This window comes from Octopus bimaculoides, chromosome 2 (assembly GCF_001194135.2).
Source record: "Octopus bimaculoides isolate UCB-OBI-ISO-001 chromosome 2, ASM119413v2, whole genome shotgun sequence".
Lineage (NCBI taxonomy): Eukaryota > Metazoa > Mollusca > Cephalopoda > Octopoda > Octopodidae > Octopus > Octopus bimaculoides.
In genome coordinates this window covers 49,466,618-49,477,677 of record NC_068982.1, presented here as the reverse complement: position 1 = coordinate 49,477,677, position 11,060 = coordinate 49,466,618, and positions in this window count along the sequence as shown.

Genomic DNA, 11,060 nt, shown 5'->3' with positions numbered 1-11,060 from the left:
ACAAAAATGAAATATTTGTTGTCAATAGAAGTTTCAAATATTTTCCTTGCTAAATATCTACATTTTCTGTTGAAATGAAACATTTTTTGTTGTTCAGATATCCACATATATAAATATTAACACTTTCATAACATAGGCTAACCTTACTTAGAATATATCTCCCATCAGAATTCTATTTACAAAATTTATTACTTTTAAAATTTTTTGAAATAGAGAATTATTTCAGAAAAGTTAATTTTATAAATGTTTATTATTACTGTTACAATTATCTAAACTGAAGCTATTCAACAAGAGAAAATTCTTTGTTTCTTGCTGCAAAATCCAGCAAGATATTTCTTTTTATGTTTTGGTGAAAGAACTCAAAATGGTGGTTGTCGAATATTTCAGGATATACATAGATATATACATATACATAAATATATACATATATAATGTTAATGCTAAAATAAAGATTAACATATAATTGGGAGAATTTATGTATGGTTTAGAATGTATCAAGTTTTTCATTAATCTGTTCTGATGATTTATATTGAAAGCAATCTTACCTTGAAAGAAGAAGGAGGAAAAAATATTTGTTAGATCCAAAATAAATCAATCTATCTATAATATAAATATATGCATATGTGTGTGTGTCGATGTGTGTGGCTTAGTGGTTAGGGTGTTGCATGTTCATGAACACTAGATTATGGTTTAGGTTCATGGACTGGTCAGTGTGTTGTATTTTTGAGCAAAATGCTTCATTTAACATTATTCCAATCCACCCAACTGGTAAAAATGAATAATCCTGTGATGAACTGATATCCTTCCCTGAGGGGAATATATACATCACAGAATCCCGAAAACAGGCTATATAAGTCTATTGCTTGGGAAGGATCATTTTGATATATATATATATATATTGCTATTATGTTAAACTGTCCTATGTTCAAATTTGGCCAAATGTGTTTTGTTCAATATTTGATTTTGCTTGCAATAGCCAGTTCTTTTGGTCAAACTGTTCTATCTCCAGTTGTTTCAGATGCAAAGATATGTAAATTGTCAAAGTGTAGTACAAGGGTTTAGCATTTTCCAAAAGTATAGTAAGTCCCACATACAACAGTTTTGCAAAAAAATATTTCTGATTGAAAATATCATACATGCATGGAGTTACGATTTTATGCCCCCAACAAAGTATTATTGTTAAGCTGAAACTGTTGCTAATGTAAAAATAAATGGAAAAGTGAAACTATTTGTTTTCTGAAAAAGCAACATTTTGGACTTACAACACTTTTTCATAATAGCAACGATATATATGTATGTGTGTGTGTGTGTGTGTGTGTGTTTGTGTGCGTGTGTGCGTGTTTGCGTGCATGTGTGTGTATGTGAAGACACATGGATTTGTGGTTAGGGTATTGCACTTGCGATTGCAAGATTGTGGTTTCACTTCCAAGACCGGGCATCGTGTTGTGTTCTTGAGCAAAGCACTTCATCTCATGTTGCTCTGTGATCATTTCGTTATCTGACATGTGGCACATGGTGCACCTGTAGAGGTAATGTTGATTTGATGGAGGGAGTGAGTTTATGTAGACACAAACATTTGATCACTATAAACAAATCATCTGTGCAGTTGTTCAGCAAGAAATTGCTGAACCCTCATACATCATCTAATAATGGTAGAGTCCATGATATATACAGGGGACGGACAAAATAATAGAAACACCTTAAAATTTCAAGCAAATTTATTTTACTATGGAGTAGGACTGCCTTTGGCAGTAATTGCAGCTTGAATTCTACGAGATATGGACTCATACAAAGTTTGAATTGTTTCCAAAGGAATTTTTGTCCAGTCTTCATCTAAAACAGTCTCCAGTCCTTGTAGTGATGATGGTGGAGGATATCGATTCCTTACTTGTTTTTCTAAAATGCACCATAAATGTACAATAATATTGAGATTTAGGGACTGTGGTCGCCAGATAAGATGTTCAACTTCAGTAGAATGTTCCTCATGCCATTCAGTAACAACTTTAGCTGTATGAATTGGTGCATTATCATCCTGAAAGACGGTATTTCCCCCCAGAAACAGTTCCACAACCATAGGATGAATTTGATCAGAAAAAATGCATAAATAGTCTTGACTATTAATTCTGCCATGAAGGGAAACCATTGGACCGGTGGATTTCCAAGATATAGCCCCCCACATCATCACAGATCCTCCTCCATTTTTAACAGTTGGAAGAAGGCAGTATGGGTCAAATGCTTCTTTTGGCTGTCTCCACATGTATGCTTGGCTGGTGGTCAGAAATATGACTTCAATTCCCAGCGACTTGTTGTATTCTTGAGAAAGACATTTTATTTCACATGGTTCTTGTTCACTCAGCTGCCAGAAATGAGTAGTACCTGTATTTCGAAGTGCCAACCTTGTCATACACTGTATCACACTGAATCTCCCTGAGGGCTACATTAAGGGTATGCTTGTCTATGGAGTGCTCAGCCACTTGCACATTAATTTCAGAAAGAAAAACATCTTTGTTGCCAAAAGAGTCAACAGCTCCCTGAACTGTTTTCTCACATCTTATTTACTCTATGGGTATAAGGGTATTTTGAAAATTCCTCACAGAGGGAAGCATGTCCTGCATGGTTACAGGTTGCCCTTTGGCAAGGTATAACACACATACAGCTACCTTGCAAGGGACAGTGAAGTCATGGAACTGCAATGTAGTGGATTGTGAAGAGGTAGTGGAATCACTCAAATGATTCAATGGTGCTTCTTAAATTGATTCTGAGTGGAGAAATTCAAGAAGATCAAGGGTTAGGATCAACAAGCTGTGTGAATAGAATAACTGCAATGCATCCATAGGGGCAGTGTCTGCAGTTGTGTAATCAGCTAATGAAAGATTCACTATGACTGAAACTCCCAATTCAAATTAATAATAATGGAATTGGATAGCAAAAGTGAGTCATGGGAATCTGCAAAAACACTGAAAATATTTACTCTAGCTGCTTTACTTTCATTACAACCATTAACCATCTCTAATTCAGTCTTTTCAGTAACAGAATCTTATTACTACCTGCAGAAAATTCACCATCTGAGTCGTTCATGAACTTACATGAATATTCTTACTACCAAACTACTTCAGTACAGGCAGTCATATCTCAAGAAGTTCTAATTCTCTGTCAGTCTGCCATGTAACACTGAATTCATTTGCCCACTGTATCATTTTGGGTATCACACTTATTGGTATTGAGTACATTTTAGTGATCATTAACATAAACATAAAGGGATGGCCATAAGAGATTAGCTGAAACCCAGCATTTACCTGGTACTTTATTTCATCAGCCTTTAAGATAATGAAAAGCCAAGATTTGAACTCAGAATGTGCAGCATAAGGTTAAATATTGCAAAGCAATTTTGTCCAGCATTCCTGATGATTGTACAAATTCACCACCTTGAGTCACTATCTACATCGTTCAATTTCCTGCTTCAGTGGAAAATTAAAAGACAACTGGCTGCTACAAAGATCACAAATCTAAGATGGCTGGTTACTATGGAGACCAAAATACTAAGAAAATGAAAATATTGTTCAATGCTGAGTGAAATGCAGCTATGCAGCAGAATGAAACCAATGCAGATAGAGGAAAATGCAATGACAGTTTTATATCTTGATTAAAACTTTTTATTCCAAATATAAATTCTTTCTTGCTTTGACATATAAGGCCAGGGATATATTGGGCAAGGGCCTAAATAACTGAACTAAAAGCAAGATTTGCTTTGAACTTAGAACACAAACATGGACAAAATGCTGTAAAACATTTTGTCCTGCATGCTAATGATTCTGTTTTAAATAATAATAATAATAATAATAATAATAATAATAATAATAATAATAATAGTAATAATAATAATGATAAAACACTTTCAATACAGTAACCATAAGAGCATCACAGCAAACCACAGCACATACCCAAGGCACACAGAGCTGCGCTCGGTAGTGAAGTGAAAGCACGTTATAAAAATAAAACTACTGAACAATAATAATAATATTAATAATAATAATAAATGCCCGGATGCATACCAGGCAGTGGCTCTCATGGCTTCTGATCTTAATTGATTGGAAGTGTTCAATTCCACTGCATGGCACCGTGGGCAAGTGTCTTCTGTTATATATAGCCTTGGGCCAACCAAAGCCTTGTGAGTGGATTTGGTAGATGGAAACTGAAAGAAGCTCGTTGTATGCATACACACACACACATACAAACAAATAAATAACAAATGATCGCTGAATGTTACTACATTACAGTTGTTTCCAACAGATTTTAAAAATAAAATAATGAGTACATTACATCATAACGTAAAAAAACTGCTTTCTTCAGCTGATACATAGCATTTGAAACGATATAAGAACAACACTTGACCACAGTGGATGAACCAAACCTGATTCCAGCCAAGTCTGGCTTGGAATGAGAGAACAAAGCAAAACTAGGATGACATTAGTTAGTGGGTAGGGTGTACAAAAGTTTTATGGCTTCAAGGTAGTTAGTGAGCATGTTTGGGGTGGGAGAGAGAAAAGAGCCAGGCAGTCTAGCTCATTATCACAACCTGCATGATAATGTTTGAGTTAATTATATATGTATCATTTTATTAGATTTTATTTTACTTTATGCCAGATGGGGATGAAATGAAGATAAAGGATACTTACGGCAATTAAGCATTTAATAAATGTGCAACATAACTTTACTTAAAAATTAAAGAGGAGAAAAATCTTAAATTGGGGTTCAGGATTATAACGAGAGATGGTGGTGACAATAATGAGAATGGGAGATAATATTACCTAAGTGGTATAGGTGAAATTGTATAAATGATGAAAATATAGATATAGAAGCAATAATAATTCATAATAACCAGCAACAATAATAAGGGTCATACATCAACCATCGGGATGTTTAGAGGTAGTTGTACATTAAACAAAACAGAATTAATACAGGAGGATAATACAATGAACGAAAAAATGATATAAAGCAGAATAAGGGGTTTATGAGAATGCCGATAATTAAAATTAATTATCAAATATTGGTGGTATCTTGTGCAATGATTTTCAGTGTCAGGTACAAGATAAGTAGGATACCAAGAGAAATCCATTATAGGTTATAAGCAGATATAAAGGTTTAGAAAAAGATATGTATATCTAAAAGAAAGTATTATAAATGGGTAACGAAACATGGGTAGTGGTACTAGTGTACAACCTGTTATTCAAATTATAGAGTTCCAAGAGTAAAACAAAAAATCATCTGATATATATCACATAATACAAAGAGGAGAAGAGGGTGTACCAGATCAGTATTATTTGTAAGTTATCGGGTATGTAGCTATCCATTAGTTATATCTCTAGTTTGTTTTATAGGTATAATGAAGATTAATAAGTAATTAAAATGTATGGGCCACTATCATATATGATTAGATCCGATGAGAAAAAATAAATGCTCAGTCACAGCTTAATAGAGTTAGATGACGTGTTCCTTCAGAATAACATACAACACCTATAATAGATTACAGGTATATAAATTGATTGGAGATAAAAACTAAGGGAATAGGAAAAATTTCACTAGATGATCATACCAGTTGTTAGAGTGTACAGGCCTATATATGAAAAAATAGGGAGTGTAACATTGGTTAAAAACAAGATTGAGAGGTTAGGTAATACCTTTAAAGTATTTAAAGGTACGGGTTACTTCATGAATACATGAAAGACAAAGATCCAATTTATTATTAATTAAATTTTCACTATTCTCATACTTTAATATTTCATTCATCTTCATACAGCATGGGCTGCACCCATACTTAAACTTAACTCCCACGATGAACGTAATATTAAAGGCAGACATAAATTAAATTACTTATATAATAAGTTTAGATAACTAATTTATTTATTTAAACCTAGTATTAGGTACCAATCTATAATTATGATCAGTATCGTAAAATACAACAAATTAGCTTTAGAATACACTTTAATCATCACAATATTATACAAAATTAGAACATATAACTACCTTTACTTTAAGTATTCAACGATAATATGAGCAGTCGTTTACAATGTTTCATAACATTATTTAAGTAATATATAACTTTCGTATTTGGTATAGTTATTATTCTGCGTAAATCTGAGAGCTTTAAGTATTTTAGTATTATTAATCTTCATTAACCTTTTTATTTTAGGTAGATTTTCTTTTTCGATATTTTCGTTATTATTTTAGTAATTATAACACGTAATTATCTCTGGTAATGGACGCCATGTTTATCACGTGACTTTTCAGTATAAATTTTCATAGCATTATTTACATAATATAGAATTTTCGTATGGGTATAGTTATTACTCTGCGTTAATTTGCAAGTTTAAGTATTTTAGTATTTTTAATCCTCAAGAAACGTTTTATTTTAGGTAGATTTTCTTTTTCGATATTTTCGTAATTATTTTAGTAATTATAATACGCATAAACTTCTGGGTAATAGACGCCATATTTATCACGTGACTTTTTAGTATAAATTCTATAGCGAAGCCATTTTGCTTTAATCTAAAATTACCAGCCGGCAGATATGTCATGTTTTCTTATTTTAATTTTATAAACAATATTGACATCCGTTTATGTCTACATTTATATTACATTCATCGTGGGAGTTAATCAATTTTTTATTAGTTAATAATATCTCTTTAAATTCGTTAGTACATAATAAGCAGAATTTATTCCCTATCCTATAGGCAGACAAGTCATGTTTTCTTATTTTAATTTTATAAACAATATTGACATCCGCCTTTTAGTAACTTTGTACACTAACACATTTTTTTACTATTATCTACTTATTCCATAATGTTTTAACCTTGTTTACGATAATACTATAATATTTTTAGATTGTAACTCTTAATATTTATATTAATACCGTTAATGTAGGGATTAGTTTACAGATTTTGTCTCTTTATATATATTTTTATTTCTCATGTTAATGTTTATTCCTTGAATGATTTTAGGTATTTTCTTAGGGATTTGACCTGAAGAGTGACTGATTTTGGGAGTAAAATCATTTCCCTGTTCTAATGAACTCGGATAGAATTTGCTTATGATTTTATATAGTCCCTATTTCAGCCATTAAACGCGCCTAGTCTATGTACTAGCACTAGCTTTTTACATTTATACTTCCATACTGTATACTATCGTATTAATTTTTACTGTCCAATTTATAAATTTGACTTTAAAATTTTTAAAATTAACATTTCTATGATTTATTTATGTAATATGTTATTTAGTTTAAATTTTTAGATTAAAATATTAGATATATTAAGTTGATATATGCCTCACAGCATGGATTTGGACGGGTTCATATATATATATATATATATATACAAATATATTTATATAAATATATGTATATGTATGTACAAATATATCTAGATATATATGTACAAATATATATAAATATATGTATATGTATGTACAAATATATGTATATATATATATGTAAAAATATATATAAATATATGTATGTATATATATGTACAAATATATATGTATATATATATATATGTACAAAGATATATATATCAATAAATGTATATATATATGTACAAATATCATCATCATCATCGTTTAACATCTGCTTTCTATGCTGGCATGGGTTGGACGGTTTGACTGAGGGCTAGTGAGCCAGAGGTTGCACCAGGCTCAATCTGATCTAGCAATGTTTCTACAGCTTTCTAATGCCAACCACTCCGAGAGTGTAGTGGGTGCTTTTATGTGCCACCAACACGAGGCCAGTCAGGCAGTTCTGGCAACGACCACGTTCAAAAGATGGTTTTACGTGCTACCTGCATGGGAGCCAGTCCAGCGGCACTGGCGACGACCATGCTTGAATGTTGTTTATCATATGCCACCAGCACATGTGCTGGTAAGGCGACGCTGGCAACGATCACACTCGAATGGTGCTTTTTAAGTGTCACTTGCATGTGAGCCAATCTGTGACCCTGGCAACGATCATGTTCCGATGTGCTTCTAAAATTCCACTGGCATGAGTGCCAATCAGGTGGTACAGTCATTTGGCCACATCAGCGATTGTGATTTGTTTATATATATATATCGTCAATCCAAACAAGAACAAGCAAGAAAAGACAACATGAGGACGTGGTACAAGTACTGTGTAATTGGACACTCAGGAAAGTAAAGAAAAGAAAGAGGATTTGGCGTGATGGTGGATGCAACGACTAAGAAAAGACAGATGACTAGAGTGGCGAGTTTTTTTAAAAAGCAAGTGAGAGAGTCTTTTTGTGGGCTGCAAGCATTGATTGGTGGAGGGTGGGGGGAGGAAAGAAAATGACAAAGAAGGGATTGAAAGTGTTGGAGGAAGGAGTGGAGGTCAGGCATTGTCAGAGGGTGTGAATGTCAGTGTAGTTGTTATTGGTGGTGGCAAAAAGGAAAAGAGAAAAAGAGGAAGAAAGTCGAAGTAGAACAGAAGATATATATATATACATGTATATAAATATATATATGTAAATACACACACACACACACACACACACACACACACACACATATATATATATATATATATATATATATATATATATATATATACATGAGGTTAGATCAGCTCAATGCTATTATAGAAGACACTTGACCATGGTACCATACAATGGGATTGAACCTGAAATCATGAAGGTGGAAAGCAAATTTCTTAACCACACCACTACACCTTGTGGGTATTCTTATTGATATTCTTGTATATTTTTTGTGACTTTGGTTACTCAAGTAAAAGCTGATTTTGTAATTATTGATAGTAATATTAACTATGAATATTAGTGCAGCAAAATCATCAGTATCAGCTACCAGTATTGGATACTTCAGTATTTTAACACCTCTAATGCATGAGTGTGTAAATATATGTGCATATTTCATGTGTGTGTGTTTGTGATTTTTTTTTTTTTGGACCATTAAGTGAACATTAGTAATTTTGAAGATGTATCTATGTCAGCCAGTAAGTAGGAAGAAATGAAGAATGCAAAAAGTAGAAGCTAAAAGCCAAAAATAAAAATAAATAAATAAAAATGATGAAAGTGATTTTCTGATGTCATTCCTTGCTGCATAGTTTATTTTTCCCTCAGCATCCGAACATCAGATATGAATTTAGACCAACCCACCAGTTTATTAGAAGGAGAATTAGATGTTTTTAAGAACTAGAAATATCTTTCAAAGGGACAGAAGTTTCTAAAACTTTGAATATTGAAAAGCAGGAAAACACAGATCGGCATAGAACCATTTGCAAATTCAGCATCATGTTGTAGGTTTCTTGGAATTTGATAAATTATCAAGAATGTAATTTTATCAGATGCCCTGTGGACAGAAATGTTTACATTGGTTTTGAAGTATTCTCAAAATAGTAAAGGGCCATTTTCTTCTCACACAAAACCAATCAATGAATGAAAGATGATTTAAAAGAACGTTGGAAAACAGATGTGGAGAAAAAGTTTGGCACTCATGGTTTGTTTATTCTCTAAAGAAAGCAGAATTCAGCTTTTGTTGTTTGCTTCTTTTCCTAAAATGCCAATCAGACTTCACTTGAACAAGAAAATTGATTCGATCATCAGAAAATACCAGAAAGGTTTAGCTTCCATGATAAGGGAAAGCAGAACAAAAAAAAAAAAAAAATTAGGAAAAAGGAATATATCGATAGGCTTTACCCAATGGAAGAGAATGGAAAAAATATCTTTTGGAGAACAGAGAAATCATTCACATGAATGATTTGGCTTATGCTGTATAAGAAAAACAAAAATAGCAAGATGCTTACCACAGAATTCTCCATTGCATAAAATCTTTAACAACTAAAAATCTTACATTCCATGATCACAAGAAATCCCATAGACAAGGAGAGGAAAGTTACTTTGGAAATTTTTGAGGTTATGAAAATTATTGGAAAACTTTGATTCTGTCATGAAAGAACATCTCAGTAATGTGCGAAAGCATCCTGGAACAATATCATATTTATCGCAGTTAGTGCAGAATGAATATATTCAGTTGATGGCTCTTACTCTATGCCAGAAATTAGCACATAGCATTCATAAGGCCAAGAAATTTTTGCTTCATATTTAATTCATTTCTATATCAAGCTTGTCGAAAGTAAATGGCTGAAACAATTTCTGTTGATATGGATTTTGAAGAGAAAACTAGCTTGTAAAGAAATTTTTTTTTTTTGGACATAACTAATTAGAATGATAGGATAGGTGCAGGTATGGCTATATGGTTCAGAAATTCACTTTGGAAACATGTGCTAAAGGATTTCATCCCACTCCTGAACATTGTTGGCATGGGGTACTATATCATAGCTGTAAATCAGCCAATAGCTTGTGAGGGAAATTGGTATATATATAGATATATATATATATATATATATAAATGATGTATATGCATATATACATACATATATATATACATATATACATGCATACACATATATAAATAAATAATGTATATACATATATACATACATACACATATATAAATACATAATGAATATACATATATACATACATATATATACATATATACACACATATATATATACACACATACATATATATACATATATACACACATATATATATATATACATACATACATATATATACACAGATACATTTACACATACATACATGCATATACATATATTTACATAGATACATACATAAACATATATACATATCAAACCTAAACTATAATATTAATGTTTCTAATTTGTTTACCTGCATTATTGCCTCTGTACCCTCTCAACCTGATCCCTCTTATAGCCTTTCTTTACCTGGTGGAATCGATCTCCTGTAAAGACATAAGAGTTTAAGTTTGAATCTTTTGAGCACAACTAAGTGTCTTGTATATGGATAATCACTGGATCTCATCTGTGGACTACACACACACACACACACACACACACACACACACACACACACACATATATATATATATATATATATCAATTTATACAAATGAGGATAAGGTCGATATTTAAATACCGATTTTATCAGGTGGCCAGCAAGGGAATAAAAAAA